This window comes from Phyllobates terribilis, unplaced genomic scaffold (assembly GCF_046119375.1).
Source record: "Phyllobates terribilis strain yellow unplaced genomic scaffold, ASM4611937v1 Scaffold_2__4_contigs__length_985480577, whole genome shotgun sequence".
Taxonomy (NCBI): Eukaryota; Metazoa; Chordata; class Amphibia; order Anura; family Dendrobatidae; genus Phyllobates; species Phyllobates terribilis.
This window is the reverse complement of record NW_027362762.1, coordinates 105,461,536-105,484,131: the sequence shown is the minus strand read 5'-3', so window position 1 is coordinate 105,484,131 and position 22,596 is coordinate 105,461,536.

The window sequence follows — 22,596 nt, the reverse complement described above, 5'->3', positions numbered from 1 at the left end:
GAAGGAACTAAGGAGATATACCGCTTTGTATCTACACTGCATCACTCTTGCAGAATATCACAAAACACAACGTATTCAACGAGGACTAAGAGTCAAACTATGTCCTACTTTATTTAATGATAACTCTGACTATTGCAGTAAGTTTGAGGGGATCCTCAACAAATGTTCAATGGACATTATTGTGTTGACAGTCGATTTTCTCCAGAAGGAAATAACCGATCTTCATACTAGGATTGCCTCTACCGAACAACAATTGAGTAATACGATTTCATCAGAAGAATTCACAACACTGAAAAACAAAGTGGACAAAACTATTTCTGAATATCGCAACGAACTCCAGATCCGGAAAAAATCTAAATTCCTACGTGACACTGAAGACTACCTCAATAGTCAAGTGTATAGATGGCGCTCCTCAGATCAAGGCAGAAGCAGCAGATCATACAGGTGAGGATACAACTCTTCTCCAGGCCGAAACTCTTCTACAGACAGCGAACGGGGTACCTATCAACCAAATTATTTTTTGGATCAACGCAGAAACCGTCCACCAAGAATAAGACGAGGCGGGGGAGGCGATCGACAGGCAGACAACACTCGGATGACAACTCGTTCGCAGGTAGGACCAACATCGTGTATAACATTTCCTCGCAATCTTTAGCACCGGCCGAAATTAGACATATTGCAAAAAGGTCTTTCATTTTGCCCTACGCCTGCCTTTGACACATTTCAACTGGAGCAAGAACTACAACGCTTCTGCAGAACTTTAAGATTGAAAGTCCACTTCTCTTCTAGTAGGGGGTTTACAAATGATCCTCTGGGTGCTTCTCAGAGCAGCCAGAATGATGGAATGTTCTCCTTACATGGCTTAAAACTACGCATTCCTAGCCATTTTCAACCGCCTCGTACATATTATCATGTAGAGACATATATTGACCTCGTCCAGAAAGACATTAATCAAGTCCTACAAGCAATAAAGAAAGGTGATCTGCATAACAAAAATAACCTCAACCCTGAGGAAAGTATGGCCCTCTCCTCATTGAAAAAAAGAAAATAACTTATTATAAATCCAGCTGATAAGGGGGGAGCAATTGTTATTATGCTCTTACTATATATCAGAAATATGTACTCAATTGAATGATATTGAAACATATCTACCTATATCACGTAATCCCACCACAGAGGTGGCTAATTTAATTAAAAATTTAGTCTCAAATCATTCTCAGAGAGGTACAATCGAATCTAAACTGTCAGAATTTCTGGTCAATTCAAATCCAATAGTGCCGGTATTTTATACCTTATCCAAAATACACAAAAATCTACTACAAGAACCACCTGGGAGACCTATTGTAGCCTCTACAGACTCTATTTTGTCACCCCTGGCTATCACATTAGAAAAAATTTTAACACCTCATATAAATAAGATCACCTCATATCTTAAGGACACTAGCCATTTTTTAACGTGTATAAGAGAATTAGGACCTATTCCCACTAATAGTATCCTAACAACAATGGACGTCAATAGTCTCTACACTAGTATCGATCACCAGGAGGGCATTTATGCCACAATAAAATTTTTAAGAGCCCATACTACACTTTCAGCCGATCAGACTGACTTTTGCAGTGATTTATTAACTCTGATCCTCACAAAAAAAATGTCATGTTTGAAGATCGTTTTTTCCTTCAAAAGAGGTGTACGGCGATGGGCTCCAATGTGGCACCCCCCTATGCCAATATTTTCATGGGGAATTTTGAGATCGATCAGGTATATACTCACCCTCTGTTTGCAAAGCATGTGTTACGCTGGAGACGTTTTATTGACGATATTTTCTTTATTTGGACCGGTACTAGAAACAACCTTAGAACTTTTTTTGATGACCTTAACAGCAAAGTTACTAATCTGAAATTTACCATGCACCAAGACCCATATTCCATACATTTTTTTAACACATGGATCACACGTGTTGACACAGGATGTTTAGTTAGTGATTTATACACAAAACCAACTGATAAAAACAGTCTATTGTTATATTCTAGTTGTCACTCGGGTCACATTAAAAGGTCATTACCAAAATCACAACATAATAGGGTGGATCGAATAGCGTCTACTGCAGACTGCAAAAAAATTAGACATGAGGAAATGAACAACAAATTTCGGCAGAGGGGTTATCCATCACATATCTTGAACCAGGTCACCCAATCTACTTCACAACGAAAAAATAACTCACGACTTACTTTCGTGAACACCTATCATCCTTTTGGGGGACAGATATTCAAGTGTATTAAAAAAACACTGGTCTCTATTAGGCCAATCTTATCCTGATATACAGGAATTTACCGATATCCCCTTATTATGTCATAAAAGATCCCGAAACATTCGTGACCATTTGGTTAGAGCTGACGTGGGGTCCACAAATAAAGGACCGATCCAACGGACCTTAGTCACCCCCCGGAGGGGAACTTTCCCGTGCCTAGGATGTTTACAGTGCTCAAATATTACTAAGGGTGACACTTTTACACATCCTCAATCAGGCAAACATTACCCTATCAAAGAATATTTCTCCTGTGATTCCACCTATGTGGTGTATCTAATTAAGTGTCCATGCGGTCTCGCATATGTTGGTGAGACCACCCCACATATTCGAGACCGCATCTCACAACACAAATCAACAATTCGTTGTGGACGTACAATGTTACCTATACCAGCACATTTCCTAGCCATGTCCCATGGCATTTCACAATTAAGATATCAAGTAGTTGATCACATTCTGCCAAATAGACGGGGGGGGGAACCGGATTCAAAACCTTAAAAAACGTGAATTATACTGGATACATACGCTACAGACCCTTACTCCGAAAGGACTCAATAGGGAATATGAAGCACAATATGATTAGACTTGCCGTTTTTTTGAAAAAATTCCTATATTTACAAAAAATCCCTCTATCTATATAACTAAAAATCCACTTTCTCTAGTATTTATTGGATAGGATAATAAACTATGGTATAGTGGATAAAAATTTTTTTTTCATGTTATTGATTATATTCTTGTGTTGTAGGCCATTAATTGGGCTTTCAGTATAAGTGATTAGATCGTTTGCCATTACTTACAATGATAGAATATATGAAAAATATTTCATGTTACTGATTATTTCTTTTTGTTTTGTAGGTTATTAATTAAGGTTCCCAGTTACCTCTGTAACGAATCTCATGCATATTTTCCTTGATTCTTCAGGATCCCCCTCCTTACTTCGCATTATAATGCAATTAGTGAGAATTGTTCCCCATGTATTCAACTCCTACAGCTCCTCCTAAGGATGGCACACCCTGCAGTATTCTGCTCTCTATATAGTGTAACCTTTTTCCATTGTTTTACACCTTAGTAAAGTCCATATACTTACTTCCAATGTAGCGTATACACTGCGCATGTCCGGAAGTGACTTGCGTTCCACCGTCTCCCTTTGCTTTCCAGCACGCGCACCGGAAGTCATAATGGCCATACTGCGCATGACCGGATATGCACCGGCATTTTCTCACCGCTTCCACCAACGCACGAGACCTATATAAGGATGGCTCCTTCCCCCTCTCCATCACACGGCATTTTTTCCGCGGTTCCTAGTCCACGCACAATCCCCTTCACGACAGGTATGTAATCCTTGAGTATTCTCTACGCTACTTCTGTTATTTGAATTTCTTGCTATGTGCCTAATTGTTCTTACTTACCTGCAACTAAGTTCCTATGCTACCCTTCTTATAACTTCATGAGTGACTATGACACCACATGGGATTAGTGGCTCCATGAGCTTACTTTAATATCCCCACTAGAAGCCTTATTATGAGTACATTGTATATTACCTATATTCCTCAATATAAATTTTTCACTCTTTTTTTCCTTGCAAATCATCCAACAGCGTTTGTCCTTCATACATATATGTAAATATATTGCTCTTGTGGCACCATAAGGTTTCCTATCATACCATAACTTTTAAGCCTATGCCATCTGTATATCTGTTTCACAACCTCTTGTGAGTTATTCCACAGCATTTATATGTATATGTATGTGTATACTTTATTTTCCCTTCTTTTTCTTTTGTTTTTTTATATATACCAATAATAATGGGATATATTCTTGTTTATGTTTAGCAAAGGCCCTGAGAAAGACCATGTAAGGTCGAAACGTTGGCCTGCTTTCCACTTATGGAGAATTCTGTTAATAAAAAATAATTTTCGCATCTATATTGGAGTGCCGAAGTTCTTTTGATACTTGTACTACCTATTTCTTCAGAGCATCCTAAAAGTTTGATACAGTGAAGCGATCCTTCTTTTTTCCAACATATTAAAAAGCTGTAATTCCTAAATCCTTACTTCAATTAGAATGTGAATGCACTCAAATTAAATCTGAGAGACTGCACTTTAAGCCCATATTGACTATATAGCTGTATCTTGAAAATATTTTGGTAAAAAGCTAAAATGCAAAAACTTGTGTCACTGTATAAATATTTCTGCACCTAGCTGTATATACATACACTATATATATATATATATATATATATATATATATATATATATACACACAGTTAGGTCCATATATACAGTGCCTACAAGTAGTATTCAACCCCCTGCAGATTTAGCTGGTTTGATAAGATGCAAATAAGTTAGAGCCTTCAAACTGCAAACGAGAGTAGGTTTTATGAACAGAAGCATAAATCTTACAAACCAAAAAGTTATGTTGCTCAGTTGAATTTTATTAAATTTTAAACATGAAAGTGTGGGTCAATTATTATACAACCCCTATGTTTAATATTTTGTGGAATAACCCTTGTTTGCAATTACAGCTAATAATCGTCTTTTATAAGACCTGATCAGGCCGGCACAGGTCTGTGGAGTTATCTTGGCCCACTCCTCCATGCAGATCTTCTCCAAGTTATCTAGGTTCTTTGGGTGTCTCATGTGGACTTTATTCTTGAGCTCCTTCCACAAGTTTTCAATTGGGTTAAGGTCAGGAGACTGACTAGGCCACTCCAACACCTTGACTTTTTCCCTCTTGAACCAGGCCTTGGTTTTCTTGGCTGTGTGCTTTGGGTCGTTGTCTTGTTGGAAGATGAAATTACGACCCATCTTAAGATCCTTGATGGAGGAGCGGAGGTTCTTGGCCAAAATCTCCAGGTAGGCCGTGCTATCCATCTTCCCATGGATGCGGACCAGATGGCCAGGCCGCTTGGCTGAGAAACAGCCCCACAGCATGATGCTGCCACCACCATGCTTGACTGTAGGGATGGTATTCTTGGGGTCGTATGCAGTGCCGTCCAGTCTCCAAACGTCACGTGTGTGGTTGGCACCAAAGATCTCGATCTTGGTCTCATCAGACCACAGAACCTTGAACCAGTCTGTCTCAGAGTCCTCCAAGTGATCATGAGCAAACTGTAGACGAGCCTTGACATGACGCTTTGAAAGTAAAGGTACCTTACGGGCTCGTCTGGAACGGAGACCATTGCGGTGGAGTACGTTACTTATGGTATTGACTGAAACCAATGTCCCCACTGCCATGAGATCTTCCCGGAGCTCCTTCCTTGTTGTCCTTGGGTTAGCCTTGACTCTTCGGACAAGCCTGGCCTCGGCACGGGAGGACACTTTCAAAGGCTGTCCAGGCCGTGGAAGGCTAACAGTAGTTCCATAAGCCTTCCACTTATGGATGATGCTCCCAACAGTGGAGACAGGTAGGCCCAACTCCTTGGAAAGGGTTTTGTACCCCTTGCCAGCCTTGTGACCCTCCACGATCTTGTCTCTGATGGCCTTGGAATGCTCCTTTGTCTTTCCCATGTTGACCATGTCTGAGTGCTGTTCACAAGTTTGGGGAGGGTCTTAAATAGTCAGAAAAGGCTGGCAAAAGAGATCTTTAATCCACACATGTGAAGCTCATTATTCTTGGTGCCTGAACTACTTCTTAATACTTTAGGGGGACCAAACAGAATTCTTGTGGTTTGAGGGGTTGAATAATAAATGACACTCTGAATTAACTTTTAACGTTTTTAAAAAAAAAAAAAAAATTTGCTGCAGTGCATTTCCCACTTCCAGGCTGATCTACAGTACAAATGTCACAATGCCAAGTTAATTCCGCATGTGTCAACCAGCTAAATCTGCAGGGGGTTGAATACTACTTGTAGGCACTGTATTTGGACAGAGACAACATTTTTATAATTTTGTTTCAAGACATTACCACAATGAATTTTAAACAAAACAATTCAGATGCAGTTGAAGTTCAGACTTTCAGCTTTCATTTGAGGGTATCCACATTAAAATTGGATGAAGGGTTTAGGAGTTTCAGCTCCTTAACATGTGCCACCCTGTTTTTAAAGGGACCAAAAGTAATTGGACAGATTAAATAAATGTAAATAAAATGTTCATTTCTAGTACTTGGTTGAAAACCCTTTGTTGGCAATGACTGCCTGAAGTCTTGAACTCATGGACATCACCACACGCTGTGTTTCCTCCTTTTTGATGCTCTGCCAGGCCTTCACTGCGGTGGTTTTCAGTTGCTGTTTGTTTGTGGGCCTTTCTGTCTGAAGTTTAGTCTTTAACAAGTGAAATGCAGCCTGAAAGATGGGCGGGTCTGGCTATCCTCATACCTCACCTCTTGGTGTAGTTAAGAGGTTAAAATGGAGTATGCTGTTTGACACATGATCTGTGTATGGAGGGAGAAGGCCTCCTGTATGGTTTAACCAGACTAAGCCAGGGTACTGGATGCTATCCAGCCTGTGTGACCAGGACTGGTTAACCAGAGACTTTACCCAAAGGACTATTTTCCTTGTTTTGCCTGCACTGAAGGCTGTTTATTTTTTTTTTGCTTATGGACGGTTTATGAGGCAGCAATAAACCGACATGGACGTTTAAATGGAAACGCTTCCTGTTTTGCTTCCCAACACACCCAAATGAGTAGCATTCCCTATAATATATAGATATACTGTATATATATATATATATATATATATATATACATATACAGTATGTGTATATATATATATATATATATATATATATATATATATATATATATAGACATACACAGCTGGTGAAATAAGTATTGAACATGTCACCAATTTCTAAGTAAATATATTTCTAAAGGTGCTGTTGACATGAAATTCTCACCAGATGTCGGTAACAACCCATCCAATCCACGCAGGCAAAGAAATCAAACCATGGATGTGAATAAATTAAGTTATGTGTAATAATGAGAATGCCACAAGGAAAAAGTATTGAACACGCTTACTGAAATTTATTTAATACTTCATATAAAAGCCTTTGTAAGTGATGGCAACTTCATGACGCCTCCTGCATCAAGACACTAGTCACATGTATTGCTTAGGTATGATTTTGGCCTATTCTTTCACACAAACACTCTTCAAATCCTGAGGGTTTCGTGGGCTCCTTCTATGAGCTGTGAGCTTTAGTTCCTTCCATAAATTTTCTCTTGGATTCAGGTCCGGTGATTGGCTGGGACATTCTCTTTCTCTGAAACCAATTGAGAGTCTCCCTGGCTGTGTTTTTGGGATCGTTATCTTGCTGAAATGTTCACCCTTGTTTCATCTTCATCATCCAGGTAGATGGCAGCAGATTATTTATCAAGAATGTTTCGGTACATTTGTCCATTCATCCTTCCTTCAATCAGATAAAGCTTGCCAGTGCCGTATGCTGAAAAACATCCCCAGACCATGATGTTCCCACCTCCAAACTTCTTTGTTGGTGCGGTGTTTTTGGGGTGATATGCAGTGACTTGTGGCTTTCAAAGTTGGTGTGTATTATGACATCCAAAAAGTTCAATTTTGGTCTCATCAGAACAGACTATATTCTCCCAGTATTTCAAAGGCTTGTGTAATTGTTGTTAATGTAAACGTGCTTGAACATGCTTTTTGTTCAGCAATGGAGACTTGTGGGTGAGCATGCATACAAATCAAGGAGGTTGAATGCATTACTTACAGTTTTCATTGAAATTATTGCACCTGCTGATTCCAGGTCTTACTGTAGCTCTCCATAGGTGGTCCTTGGCTCTTGGACAACTCTTCCGATAATGCTTTTCACTCCTGTGTGTGAAATCTTGCAGGGGAGCATCTGGTCATGGCTGGTTTATGGTGAAATAGCCAGATTATTACCCCAACGGTGTTCACTGGAACCTTCAGTAGTTTAGAAATTCTTCTGTAACCAATGCCATCAGTATGTTTTGCAACAATAATGTTGTGAAGTTCTTGAGACTGCTCACTGGTAGTGATGAGCGAGCGTGCACACCACTGCTCGGTACTCGCCAGAGTGTCTCACTACTTGAGATGCTCTGCGAGTATTTCTGGGATGCTCAAGTCCATGTCCCGCTTGTTTGGCGCTCTTTAGACAGCCAATTAACATGCAGGGATTGCCTGCCACTCACAGTAATGCCATGGCTATGTTGGTTGTGGCATTACAGTGATTGGCTGGCCGCATAGCGTCATTGGGTCTTTATAAGACCTGGTGACTCTATGCTCGTCACAGTCTACCCCAGAAACAGGCAGTGTAGGGAGAGGTGCTGCTGAGTGAGAGACAGAATTGGTGGTTTATTAGTTAGGTATAGGTATTCCACAGCAAGATATACAGTTGAAACCAGAAGTTTACATACACTATATAAAAAGACACATATGCATGTTTTTCTCAATATCTGACATGAAATCAGAATAAACCTTTCCCTTTTTAGGTCAATTAGGATTACCATAATTTTTAATATTTGCCAAATGCCAGAATAATGAGAAAGAGAATGTCATGTGTTTGGAAGCCTCTGATAGTTTTTTTTGGCAACATCTGAGTTAATTAGAGACACACTTGTGGATGTATTTTAAAGCATACCTGAAACACACTGCTTCTTGTGTAGCATAATGAGAAAGTCTAAAGAAATCAATCAAGATATCAGGAAAAGAATTGTGGACAAGTCTGTCTCATCCTTGGGTACAATTTCAAGATACCTGAAGGTGCCTCATTCATCTGTACAAACAATTATACGCAAGTACAAACAAGATGGGAATGTCCAGCCATCATACCGCTCAGGAAGGAGACGGGTTCTGTGTCCCAGAGATGAACGTGCTTTGGTCCGACATGTGCATATCAACTCAAGGACAAAAGCAAAAGGCCTTGAGAAGATGATGGTGGAAGCTAGTAAGATTGTGTCAATATCCACAGTGAAACGAGTACTGTATCAACAGGCTGAAAAGCCACTCTGCCAGAAAGAACCCATTACTCCAAAAGAAACACAAAAAAGCCAGACTAATGTTTGCAAATGCACACAGGAACAAAGACCTTAATGTTTGGAGACATGTGCTGTCGTCTTATGAAACTAAAATGTAACTTTTTGGGCATAATGACCATCGTTACGTTTGGAGGAAAAAGGTAGAAGCTTGGAAGCCTAAGGACACCATCCCAACTGTGAAACATGGGGTGGCAGCATCATGTTGTGGGGTTGCTTTGCTGCAGGAGGGACTGGTGCACTTCACAAAATAGATGGCATCATGAGAAAACAATATTATGTGGCAATACTGAAGCAACATCTCAAGACTTCAGCCAGGAAGTTAAATCTTGGCGGAAATGGATCTTCTTAATAGACAATGACCCAAACTTGATTTCCAAATGAAAATTGGAACTCTGGGACCTTGTGGAGTGTGTCAATGACTGCCTTCTGGACATCTGTCAAGTCAGCAGTCTTCCCCATGATTGTGGAGCCTACTGAAACAGACTAAGGGACCTTTTTAAACGCTTAGGAAGCCTTTGCAGGTGTTTTTTGTTAATTATTTTAATTTACTGAGATAATGACTTTTGTGTTTTCATTGGCTGTAAGCCATAATCATCAAGTTTAACAGAAATAAACACTTGAAATAGATCACTCTGTTTGTAACGACTCTATATAATATATGAGTTTCACTTTTTGTATTGAAGAACTGAATTAAATTAACTTTTTGATGATATTCTAGATATTCTAATTTAGTGAGATGCACCTGTATTACTGGTGATAGCAGGAGTTAGGCAGGCAGAGTTTGTGGACCCTGCATACAGCAGAATAGGGTCCATTGCACGTTCTATCTGCTGCTGCTGTTACAGATATCCATAGCCCTAGATATCAAGGCTAATTTTTATTTTGCTCTTAATCCTGATTATTAGCTTAAAAAGCAATACAGTACACCATTTTACTGCTCCATTTGCTTGTTAGCAGAATACAGCCAGATTTTTTGATTTTATTCACATTGCTGTATTGTGGAAGCAGAGAAACTTTTCCATCATCAGACATGATCCCATATTACTGCGGTAATATTCGTGACATTTTTTGGAGCGGGCTAAATATTACTCTCCATTTAAAATGGGTAAGGCGCGTGGCAAGGGACGGGGAAGTGGACGTGATGGTGCACGTAGAGGCCGTGGGTAATATGAAACTGTGTCTGCTGAGGGAGCACAACAAATACCCACATCATGTCGAACTACCTTCCTGCCCCAATTACTAGGGGGCCGCGGAACACCAGTCTTGAAGTCAGAGCAGTGTTAAAAGGTTGTTGGTTGGATAGCAGATAATGCTTCCTGTCAGTTTGCCATCACCTCCACTCTGTCTTCCACATGGTCAAGTCTCAGTAGCCGTGAGTCTTGACCACATATTCCTTACCCTGATCCTCCTTCCTCCCACCATGCCGAGTGCCCGGAGACAACTGATCCCACACTTGGACACTCCGAAGAGCTGTTCACTTTTCCATTTATAGATTCGGGCCTTTCGCCCAGCCCGCTTCAAGCGAGGCAAGAGGAGATTGCATGTAGCGATGCCCAAATATTTGAGCAGCCACAAACACATGAAGGAAATGGTGGGAAACTGTTGCAAGAGGTGGATGATGATAATGAGACACAATTGCCACCAAGTCAGGAGGAGGCCCAGGGTGCATATGTGGAAGACGAGGTGGTGGACGATGAAATCACTGACTTAACTTGGCAAGGTGACATGCATAGAGAGGACAACAGCACAGAGGGGGAGGGAGGTGTAGCACCACAACAGGCAGGAACAAGCAGTGGGGTGGCCACAAACACAAGGCAGGCAACTGTTCCTTGAAACACCAACACGAGGGAAGTTGCCAGTCCAACTGTTAGGTCTTCCAGAGTCCGGCTCTTTTTTAAAGCCTGTCCAGATAACCCCAAAAAGGCCATTTGAAACCACTGTCATGCCAGCATCAGCAGGGGCAGCAAAACTACCAGCCTGACCACCACCAGCATGCTCAGGTAAATGACAACAAAGCATCCGATTAGTTGGGCTGAATGCCAGTGTCCAGAAACAGTGTCTGTGGGTGACACCACTGCCTATTCCGCTGTTGTGCTTGCACGCCAATCCACTGTCTATGGCACAGGCGAAGATGCCTCCTGCCCTGCCCCTGTCGTTGTACACTTGCAACCATCACCGTCAGTGTCCACATCCTTGTCCCAGCGCAGTGTTCAGTTATCCCTACCCCAGTCCTTTGAAGAACAAATACACAGCCAATGCTCCACAGGCCACAATATTAAACTCACACATTTCTCGAATGCTTACTTTTGAAATGTTGCTTTTGGGCTCGTGGAGACAGAATTTTTCTGCAACCTGATGGTGGTGGCCGTCCCTTGGTACTCGGTCACCAGCTGCCACTTTTAATCCCGGTGTGCCATCCCCACATTACACATGCACGTGTCCCAGAACATTACACGTGCTCTCAACAACGCAGTTACTGGGAAGGCACACCTAACCACAGACACATGGACAAGTGCTAGTGGCCAGGGACACTACATCTCACTGACGGCACATTGGGATAATATAGTGGAAGCCAAGACCCAGTCGGACCCTGTGATGGAACACGTCCCCCCGACGCCGAGGATTGCGGGCCCTTGGTCAATCAGGGTTGCCCCCACATTCTACAGCTCCTGCACCTCCTCCTCAGCCTCCATCTCCGAAATGAACACATCAGTCTGAAGCTGGAAGCACTGCAGCACTGCCTCGGCCAAGCGCCAACAGGCAGTGCTGAAGCTAATATGCTTACGTGACAAACCGCACACCGTTGCAGAGTTGTTGACAGCTGTAAAAGAGCAGGCAGATCTGTGGCTGTCACCGCTGAACCTACAGCCAGGCATGGTTGTGTGTGACAATGGCCAGAACCTGGTGGCGGCTCTGAAGGTAGGCAAGCTCGCACACGTACCATGCGTGGCCCATGTGTTCAACCTAGTGGTTTAGCGATTTCTCAAAACCTACCCGGATCTGCCTGAGCTGCTTTTCAAAGTATGCGGCGTGTGTGCCCATTTTTGAAAGTCACCTACAGCTTCCGCCGTCCTCGCCGTGCTTCAGCAGCATTTGCAGCTTCCAGCTCACCGACTGCCATGCGATGTCACCACGCATTGGAACTCAACCTTGCATATATTGGGAAGGATTTGTGAGCAGCATAGGGCAGTTGATGAGTACCAGCTTCAACACGCCCGTCGTTATTCAGGTCAGCCTCTGCACATAAGAGCTGATGAGAGGGCATGGATGTCAGACATCTGTGCCGTCCTCCAAAACTTTGAGGACTCCACCAAGATGGTGAGCGGCGATGACGCCATAATTAGCATCACCATCCCACTTCTCTGTCTACTGAAATTCTCACTGCTCACAATTAAAGAGGAGGCATTGCAGACTAGAGATGAGCGTTGTTCAACTCGAACTGTTCGCCAATCTCAAATTCGAGCTGTTTTGGGCGGTGTTCGAGCCGTTCGGCGAACACGAACGATTTGAAAAATATTCGGCTGTTCGAGGTTATGTTCGATAACTGTTCGTGCACCAAAATCATAACTGGATTTTTTCTCAGTAATGATGAAAATTAATGTTAATATGCAGTTTGAGTGTACAGCGGGGCGGAGGGAAGGGCAGGGGATGGATCTCTGCAGGAATAATGAAGATCTCCATTTTTTTTTTCTCTTTCCCACATTTACAGTGGGGAGGTGCAATCTGTCTGCCCATCAGCAGCACACACACGGAGCGAAGTGCTTTTTTTCACACAAGCAAGGGCATGTGTCATTGGCAGTGTATGTCACATGTTCTTGCCCTATAAGACCCAGTCATTTTCCCCGTCGCCACCATTTTCTCACTGCTGCAGCTGCGTGTTAGACGGCACCGCTGTTGCTGTGTGCGCTATACCTTGTTAATTTCAAGCCAATTTTCGCACAAATCTACAGATAGCTTGGGAGTAGGGAATAGTTGTGATTGCAGTCCTTTTAAGGACTAGGTTACAGCATTTCCTACGACTTTTATCAGGCAGGTCTGTGCTCTTAAATAGATAGGTTGTGGGAGTAAAGACTAATTGTAATTGCAGTCCTTTTCAGGACTAAGTTGCATCAGTTCCTATCAGTTTTTGCCAGGCAGGTCTGTGCCAGTGCTGTGCAAGTTTTTTTCACAGCATTTGGCTAAATCTAGCAAAGCTAATCCTTTTTGGCCTATTGCAGAGTGTGTTAGTCAGTGGAGTAGCCTATCTGTGTTGCAAGCTACACCACCTGTGTATAGAATACCAATTTTTTTACTGCACCTAGTGAAGTAAAACCTTTTGGGCATAGCATCATTCTATTAGTCCATCTATACTGACCTCCATACGCTTGCAAATTGAATATAATTTTTTTCTGCATCTAGCTCTGAAAAAATATTTGGCCTTCTAGCTGTGTGTGGGACTTGTTCTATTAGTCCATCTATACTGACCTCCATCAGGTTGCAAACTGAATATAATTTTTTTCTGCATCTACCTCTGAAAAAATATTTGGGCTTCTAGCTGTGTGTGGGACTTGTTCTATTAGTCCATCTATACTGACCTCCATCACGTTGCAAATTGAATATAATTTTTTTCTGCATCTAGCTCTGAAAAAATATTTGGCCTTCTAGCAGTGTGTGGGACTTGTTCTATTAGTCCATCTATACTGACCTCCATCAGGTTGCAAATTCAAAATAATTTTTATCTGCATCTAGCTCTGAAAAAATATTTGGGCTTCTAGCAGTGTGTGGGACTTGTTCTATTAGTCCATCTATACTGACCTCCATCAGGTTGCAAACTGAATATAATTTTTTTCTGCATCTACCTCTGAAAAAATATTTGGGCTTCTAGCAGTGTGTGGGACTTGTTCTATTAGTCCATCTATACTGACCTCCATCAAGTTGCAAATTGAATATAATATTTTTCTGCATCTAGCTCTGAAAAAATATTTGGCCTTCTAGCAGTGTGTGGGACTTGTTCTATTAGTCCATCTATACTGACCTCCATCAGGTTGCAAACTAAATATAATTTTTTTCTGCATCTAGCTCTGAAAAAATATTTGGCCTTCTAGCAGTGAGTGGGGCTTGTTCTATTAGCCCATCTATACTGACCTCCATCAGGTTGCAAATTGAATATAATTTTTTTCTGCATCTAGCTCTGAAAAAATATTTGGCCTTCGAGCAGTGTGTGGGACTTGTTCTATTAGTCCATCTATACTGACCTCCATCAGGTTGCAAACTGAATATTATTTTTTTCTGCATCTACCTCTGAAAAAATATTTGGGCTTCTAGCAGTGTGTGGGACTTGTTCTATTAGTCCATCTATACTGACCTCCATCAGGTTGCAAATTGAATATAATTTTTTTCTGCATCTACCTCTGAAAATATATTTGGGCTTCTAGCAGTGTGTGGGACTTGTTCTATTAGTCCATCTATACTGACCTCCATCAGGTTGCAAATTGAATATAATATTTTTCTGCATCTAGCTCTGAAAAAATATTTGGCCTTCTAGCAGTGTGTGGGACTTGTTCTATTAGTCCATCTATACTGACCTCCATCAGGTTGCAAACTGAATATAATTTTTTTCTGCATCTAGCTCTGAAAAAAATATTTGGCCTTCTAGCAGTGAGTGGGACTTGTTCTATTAGCCCATCTATACTGACCTCCATCAGGTTGCAAATTGAATATAATTTTTTTCTGCATCTAGCTCTGAAAAAATATTTGGCCTTCGAGCAGTGTGTGGGACTTGTTCTATTAGTCCATCTATACTGACCTCCATCAGGTTGCAAACTGAATATTATTTTTTTCTGCATCTACCTCTGAAAAAATATTTGGGCTTCTAGCAGTGTGTGGGACTTGTTCTATTAGTCCATCTATACTGACCTCCATCAGGTTGCAAACTGAATATAATTTTTTTCTGCATCTACCTCTGAAAAAATATTTGGGCTTCTAGCAGTGTGTGGGACTTGTTCTATTAGTCCATCTATACTGACCTCCATCAGGTTGCAAACTGAATATAATTTTTTTCTGCATCTAACCCAGACAATAGTTTTGGCCTAATACTACAGTTTGGCCACTCAGCTCTGCTCGGTTCCCATCCATTGTTTTTTTGTGCAAACAACTCCAGAGTTGTGAATTAGTTAACCACCAAAATGAGTGGAAAAAGGCCTGCTGCTGGTGGAAAGGGGAATAGGCGTGTTGGGAAGGGGAAAAAAGGCTGTGTCCGTGGAGTAGGTGTTAAAGCAACAGTAACATCTGCAGAAGAAAGACCATCTTCCAGCAAAACTAAAATGTCTACTTCTTTTAGCGGACAATGTGATAAGATCCCTTTCTTACGGCCACGCCAATCGCTACAAATTCCAGATGAGGCACAAAAACAGCAGGTGCTTCAATGGATATCAAGTGCTCCTTTAAGTGGGCTCTCCTCCACATCAACTTCAACATCACAAATACTCCAGTCCTCAGAGGTGTCACCCCAATCGCACTTGCTTCCTCACAGCTCCCAAATCTCCAGCTGCCCGTCTGAGTATGAGGTAGAACAGATGGTTGAGTCTGCAGAGCTGTTTACTCATACTATAGCCTGGGAATCAGAGGTCGGCTCCAGCGCTTCTGTGAATCCAGACGAGGAAATGATCTGCACTGATGCCCAGAATCTTTATGAGTCGGATCCAGGACCAGACGCAGAAGGTTCTGACCATAATGTAGACCCTCATTCCCAAACTGTAACTCCTGTTGGTGGAGACAATGAGGAAGACGATGATGAGACTCAAATACCTGATTGGAGCGACAACTTTAGTTTTTTGTCAGGGCAGGAACAGGTTGGCTCTGAGGACGACGGGTGTGATAACACACAGGGTGATGATGATGAGGTTGGAGATCCCACTTACTGTCAACCCACAGTCAGCCAAGAGATGAGGTCAGCAGAGGAGGTGGAGGAGGATGCTAGTGACGACGAGGTCAGGTTGCGCCTTCCTGGACAGAGACGTAGAACTGGAAGCACGTCAACAACTGCATCCTCAAACACAACTCTGCCTCTGACCACAAGTCGTGGTGGCTCTTCAGGTCGCATGGGTGCTAAGCCTTGCATAGCCTGGGCATTTTTTCAGATCGATAAAGATGACCCAACTCGTGTTATCTGTAACATTTGTCAACAAAAGCTAAGTAGAGGCCAAAAAATACATAGTTTGAGTACTTCATGCGTGAACCGGCACATGGACATGAAGCATAAGTTGCAGTGGGAAGCTCACTGTGCTACAATGCGGCCTAGCCGGCCGGGCCAACCACCGTCTGCCCCATCTTGTGCATCTGCGGCCTCTTCATCCTATGTGACTGGGGGGACAGCAGTCACACCTGTTTTGGGACGCAGACCTGCCACCTCTTTACCCGCAACAGCCAGCGTGATTGGCAGGTCATCATTTTCTTTGGAGGTGGTAACACCAGCTGGTGTTGAGCGCTGTCCGACATCGATAGCACCACCTTTGGATCAAGGCAACCTAACATGTCCGCCTGCATCTTCCTCACAGACCGGCAGTTTGCCGGGGACACCCTTATCAACCCCGTCTAAGCACAACAGCCAGCCCTCGGTCCCTCAGATGTGGACAAGTAAAAGACCATTTCCTCCTAGCCATGAGAAAGCTAAGAGGTTGAATTTCACCATCTGCAAGCTCTTGGCTACAGAAATGCTGCCTTTCCGCCTGGTGGACACAGAGGATTTTCGAGACCTTATGTCCGTCGCAGTGCCCCAGTACCAGATGCCCAGTCGGCACTGCTTCTCAAAGAAAGGTGTGCCTGCGCTCCACCAGCATGTCGCACACAACATCACCGCTTCTTTGAGAAACTCTGTGTGTGACAGGGTGCATTTCACCACAGACACTTGGACGAGTAGGCATGGACAGGGGCGTTACATGTCGCTGACTGGGCACTGGGTAACTATGGTGACAGCAGGACAAGGGGCTGCTGTCCAAGTCTTGCCGTCCCCACGAGTTGTGCGTCAATCCTCTTTATGTCAAAGTTCCTCCACTGCTTCTGCCTCCTCAACCTCCTCTCGGTTCTCCACCTGCACCCAAAGCCTGTCTGGTCATGCCACAAGCTTTCTAACTGCGCAGAAGGGATCCTGCACACCTCCTTACTATGCTGGCAGTAGGGCTCAACGTCATCAGGCGGTTTTTACTTTGAAATGTCTGGGAAATGTGAGTCACACAGCTGAGGAGTTGTGGTCAGCTCTGGAGAACCAATTTCATGAATGGTTGTCTCCACTGGACCTGAAACCAGGGAAGGCCGTGTGCGACAATGCTGCAAACCTGGGTGCGGCTCTTCGCCGGGGCAATGTCACACACGTGCCTTGTATGGCTCACGTGTTGAACCTGGTTGTCCAACAATTTTTAGCCCACTATCCCGGACTAGATGGCCTTCTGCAGAGGGTACGGTCGCTGTGTGCTCACTTCCGCCGTTCGCATCCCGCAGCTCAGCGACTTACATCTCTACAGAAGTCGTTGGGCCTGCCACTTCACCGGCTAAAATGCGATGTGCCTACCCGGTGGAATTCAACTCTGCACATGTTGCAGCGACTGTGGCAGAACCGACAAGCCCTGGTGCAATACGTTCTGACGTATAGCCTGGGCCAACGGGATCCAGAGGTGGGGCAAATCACGCTGGAGGAGTGGTCTCAGATTAGGGACCTATGCACCCTTCTGCACAGTTTTGAAATGGCGACGAAGATGTTTAGTGCTGACGGTGCCATTATCAGCATGACTATTCCGGTGATTTACATGCTGGAGCACATGTTAAACAGAATTCGGAGTTAGGTGGTGGCACAAGAGGAGGTGGAGGAAGTAGAGGAGGAGGAGTTGTATGCGGAAGGGCTAACATCTGCAAGGTCCAGACGGTCGGCAGCACCAAGGCAGCAGGCATGTGAGGGTGGGGGAGATGGTTTTACCAGGGCGCATGGTAGCAGCCAAACTAGTGAGGAAGGTTCAGGAGCCCAGGAAGAAGTGGAGGATGAACTGATGGAAGACTCATCAGATGAGAGAGACCTTGATCACATTTCTGTTTTGCAAGGTTGGGGGGAGAGGACAGAGGAAGGAAGCATGATTGTTACCTTGTCACCAACACAACAGGGACTTGGTGCTCCTGGATGCGCAAGACACATGAGTGCCTTCTTGCTGCACTACCTGCAACATGACCCTCGAATTGGGAGAATTAGAAATAATCCTGACTACTGGGTTGCCACACTGTTAGATCCCCGGTACAAAAGTAAATTTGCAGAAATAATTCCTGCCATAGAAAGGGATGCACGCATGCAGTAGTATCAGCAGAGCCTGTTGCAGAATCTTATATGTGCTTTTCCACAAAACACCAGTGGTGCACGTAGTGAATCTCACAGTTCCAACTTGCCAACCGTGGGACCGTCGAGTGTTCAGCACTCAAACCGTAACAGAAACACAGTATCTGCTGGTAACATCAATTTTGCGGAATCATTTCACCACTTTTTTAGCTCATCCTTTGCAAGGCCACAGGAGACAAGAAGTCTGACACATAGTCAACGCCTAGAGACGATGGTACAGGAGTATCTCCAAGTAAACATTGAAGCCATGACTGTGTCACTGGACCCTTGCTCTTTTTGGGCTTCCAATCTGGATAAATGGCTGGAGCTCGCCACTTACGCCTTGGAGATCTTGTCATGCCCCGCAGCCAGCGTTCTGTCTGAACGTGTGTTCAGCGCTGCTGGTGGTGTGCTGACAAATAAGCGCACGCGGCTCTCCACTGATAATGTAGACAGACTCACGTTCATAAAGATGAACAAATCATGGATCCGAAACGACTTTTCTACCCCTGTGTCATCCTGGGGAGAGTAAAAGCTTGATGATTGGTTAAAATCACCTCACCAACCGTTTTAAGCTTTCAAATTACTAATCATGTTTATCTGTATCTTGGCTGGAAAATTATTTGGGCTTTGTAGCAATGTGCAGTAATGATTCTATTAGGCCATCTATACTAAGCTCCACCAGATTTAAAATTACTAATCATGTTTATCTGTATCTTGGCTGGAAAATTATTTGGGCTTTGTAGCAGTGTGCAGTACTGATTCTATTAGGCCATCTATACTAAGCTCCACCAGATTTAAAATTAATAATAATTTTTAGCTGCATCTAGCCCGGAAAATAATTTTGGGGCTCCGAGATGCGCAAGACACATAAGTGCCTTCTTGCTGCACTACCTGCAAAATGACCCTCAGATTGTCAGAATTCGAAGTAATCCTAACTACTGGGTTGCCACACTCTTAGATCCCCCACACTCTTCGATCAACCTTTTCATTTTAATAAAGACCAAAAAAATGGTCATTTTTGAAACTATAAGCATTAGCAGGTTATTAGAAACTGAAACCAAACAGTTTTCAACTCAAAACTTTATTCTAGGTGATGTTACATTTGCACATAGGACCCCTTGTTCGAAAGGAGCTTCTGAACTCTCTCGTCCATTGAATTTGTCAGGTTTTGGATGGTTTCTGCTTCAATTGTTTTGCATGAGGACAGAATACCCTCCCAGAGCTGTTGCTTAGATGTGAACTGCCTCCCGCCAACATAGACACTCCTTTTGATGATGCTCCAGAGGTTCTGAATGGGGTAGAGGTCAGGGGAGCATGGGGGCCACACCATAAGTTTGTCCCCTTTTATGCCCATATCAGCAAGAGATGCAGATGTGTTATGTGCAGCATGAGACGGTGCATTATCATGCATGAAAATGATCTTGCTGTGGAATACACGGTTCTTCTTCTTGAGCCATGGCAGGAAGTGCTGTTTGAGAAACTCCACATACATTATGGAGTTCATCTTTACCCCTTCAGGGATCCTAAAGGGGCTGACAATCTCTCTCCCCATGATTCCAAAACATTACTCCACCTCCTCCTTGTTGGCGCTGTAGCCGTGTTTGCGTGGGGTGTCCATCAACCAGCCATCCTCCACTCCATCCATCTGGACCATCAAGCATTGCACGGCACTCATCCGTGAACAAAACAGTTTTGAAATCAGTCTTCATGTAATGTTTGGCCCACTGGAGCCGTTTCTGCTTGTGTGCAGTGGATAGAGGAGGTCGACAGGATGGCGTACGCACAGCTGCAAACCTCAGAAGGACCCTGCATCTTGTTGTTCGGGGGACGTTGGAGGCACCAGCAGCTTCAAAAACTTGTCTGCTGCTATGACAAGGCTTTTTTGCCGCTGCTCTTTTAACCTGACGTAATTGCCTGTAGGAAAGAGTCCTCAATTTGCCCTTATCAGCACGCACACGTGTGTACTGTGAATCAGCTACATACTTCTTGATTGCCAAGACACTTCATCCTGATCATCGCACAATGTTGATTGTAGTCATGCCTTGACCTAAACACTCCACAATTTGTTGCTTCTCAGCAGCCGACACATCCTTTTTCTTTCCCATTTTGGCAGAAAATGTAGGCTGCTTAATAATGTGGGACAGCCTTCTTAAGTAGTCTTGCCGTTCATTGGACACACCTGCCAAACTAATTAGCACAGGTGTCTGCAATTGCTTACAGTGTTATAAAGAGCCCTGACACACATCACCATCAATGAGTTTAGCTGACAAACAAACAAATTCTTCCCTTATCACTCCTAAACACTTTTTGCATAATAATTTGGAACACAGTGTACATGTGCTTTTCCACAAAACACCAGTGGTTCACGTAGTGAATCTTACAGTTCTAACTTGCCAACCGTGGTCTGTATGGAGTTGTTCAATAAAGGGCCCAAAATTAAGATAACATAGACGGGAGAGGTCTCTATCAATAGGAATTCCTAAGAATTTGATACCCTGTGAGGGCCAGGCAAAGGGAAAGTTGGACTGGATGGAATCCTGTATGGATTTGGGGAGGGAGACATCGAGGGACTCAGACTTCGCTGTATTGATTTTAAAATTTGACCATGTAACAAAGTGATCTATTTCAGCCATAACAGCCTGCTGATGGATATATGTGATTGACATCATCAGCAAATGCAGAGCACTTGTACTCGGTGCCTCCCACCTCAATCCACCTAATATTGGGGTTATGGCGAATTGATGAGAGCAAGTGCTCCGTCACTAGGATGTATAAGAGAGGGGACAAAGGACATCCCTGCCTTGTCCCATTGGTGATTATGAAAGGTGATGAAAATGTTCTGACGCGCCCCCTGGGCCTTGGGACATCCGGAGCCGGACCCTTTTTGGTGGATGCTGGTGGTTGTAGTCTCCGTGGCGGTGACCCGGTTCCGTGGTTCAGGGCGGTCAAAGCAGTGGCGGAACTATTTATGTGGTTTTGATGTTTAAATGTCCGACTACGCCACCCGTGGATTGCGGTCAGAGTGAACCGCCGCTGCAGGGCAGACCGCTGAGGCTGGTGTTGTGGGTGCAGCAGAGGGTAGCATAACTCCCCACGGGAGGAGTATAGCCTCAGGGCAGTGTATGCGGAGGATGGGGGTGATGGTGCAGGGCAGCAGCAGTAACGACACGGAGTCAGTGATTCAGTCCAGGGCCTTTACTCACAGTTGTTATTATCCAGACCACTTCTGCAGGTAACGGCTGCCCACGTCGTACTGTGCTCACCAGGTGAGGGGCTCAGACAACTCCCAGATAACTTTGGAGCGCTTCACAGAACCCCCTTTGTGTGTCCTTTGTCTGGCCTTTCTTACCAACCCTTGTGTCCGGCTGCCTCGGGCCTCCTCTTGGTAAACTTGGCGCCAGTTTCCCTGACCCTATGTGCTGCCCTCCTAGCTGGTGTAGCGAGGGGCTGCGCCACATAAAATGTCACAGCCTCCGGTTTCTAGCTGAGGGTCGTTTCCCGCCTCCACTAGTTTCGGGGACCGCTCTTCCCCTTTGGCCTGACCCCTCCACGCAGGTGGATTCGGGCGTGCGGTGGCGACTCACCCGTCCACACTCCTGGGATCCCTTTGTTCCTCGTTCCTGGAGCCTTCTCCGCTCCTCTTCCTTCCTTCTCCCTCTTCCAGGCCTGGGCCTCTGTTACTAGGCCCGCCTCTGGAGCAGAGCTCATGCAGAGCCCCTGCTCCCTGTCACTTCTGCTCAGACTTCTCTGCACTGAACTAAGATGGTGCCCACCTTTTATACTCCCTTCTCAATGCACCCAGGAACTGCTTCCTCCCTGCTCCTGCACTACAGGGTTCCCCTTCCTCAGTGTTCCCTCCCCCCACTCCAGCCAGGGACAGGGACTGTCGTGCCCATCTCAGGGGCATATTGGTCGTCCTGCCCCACGGCAATGTGGTGTAATGCATGCAGGTGTCGGGGTCCTGATCCACACTCCATCCTTACCTGAGAGTGAGATATCACACCT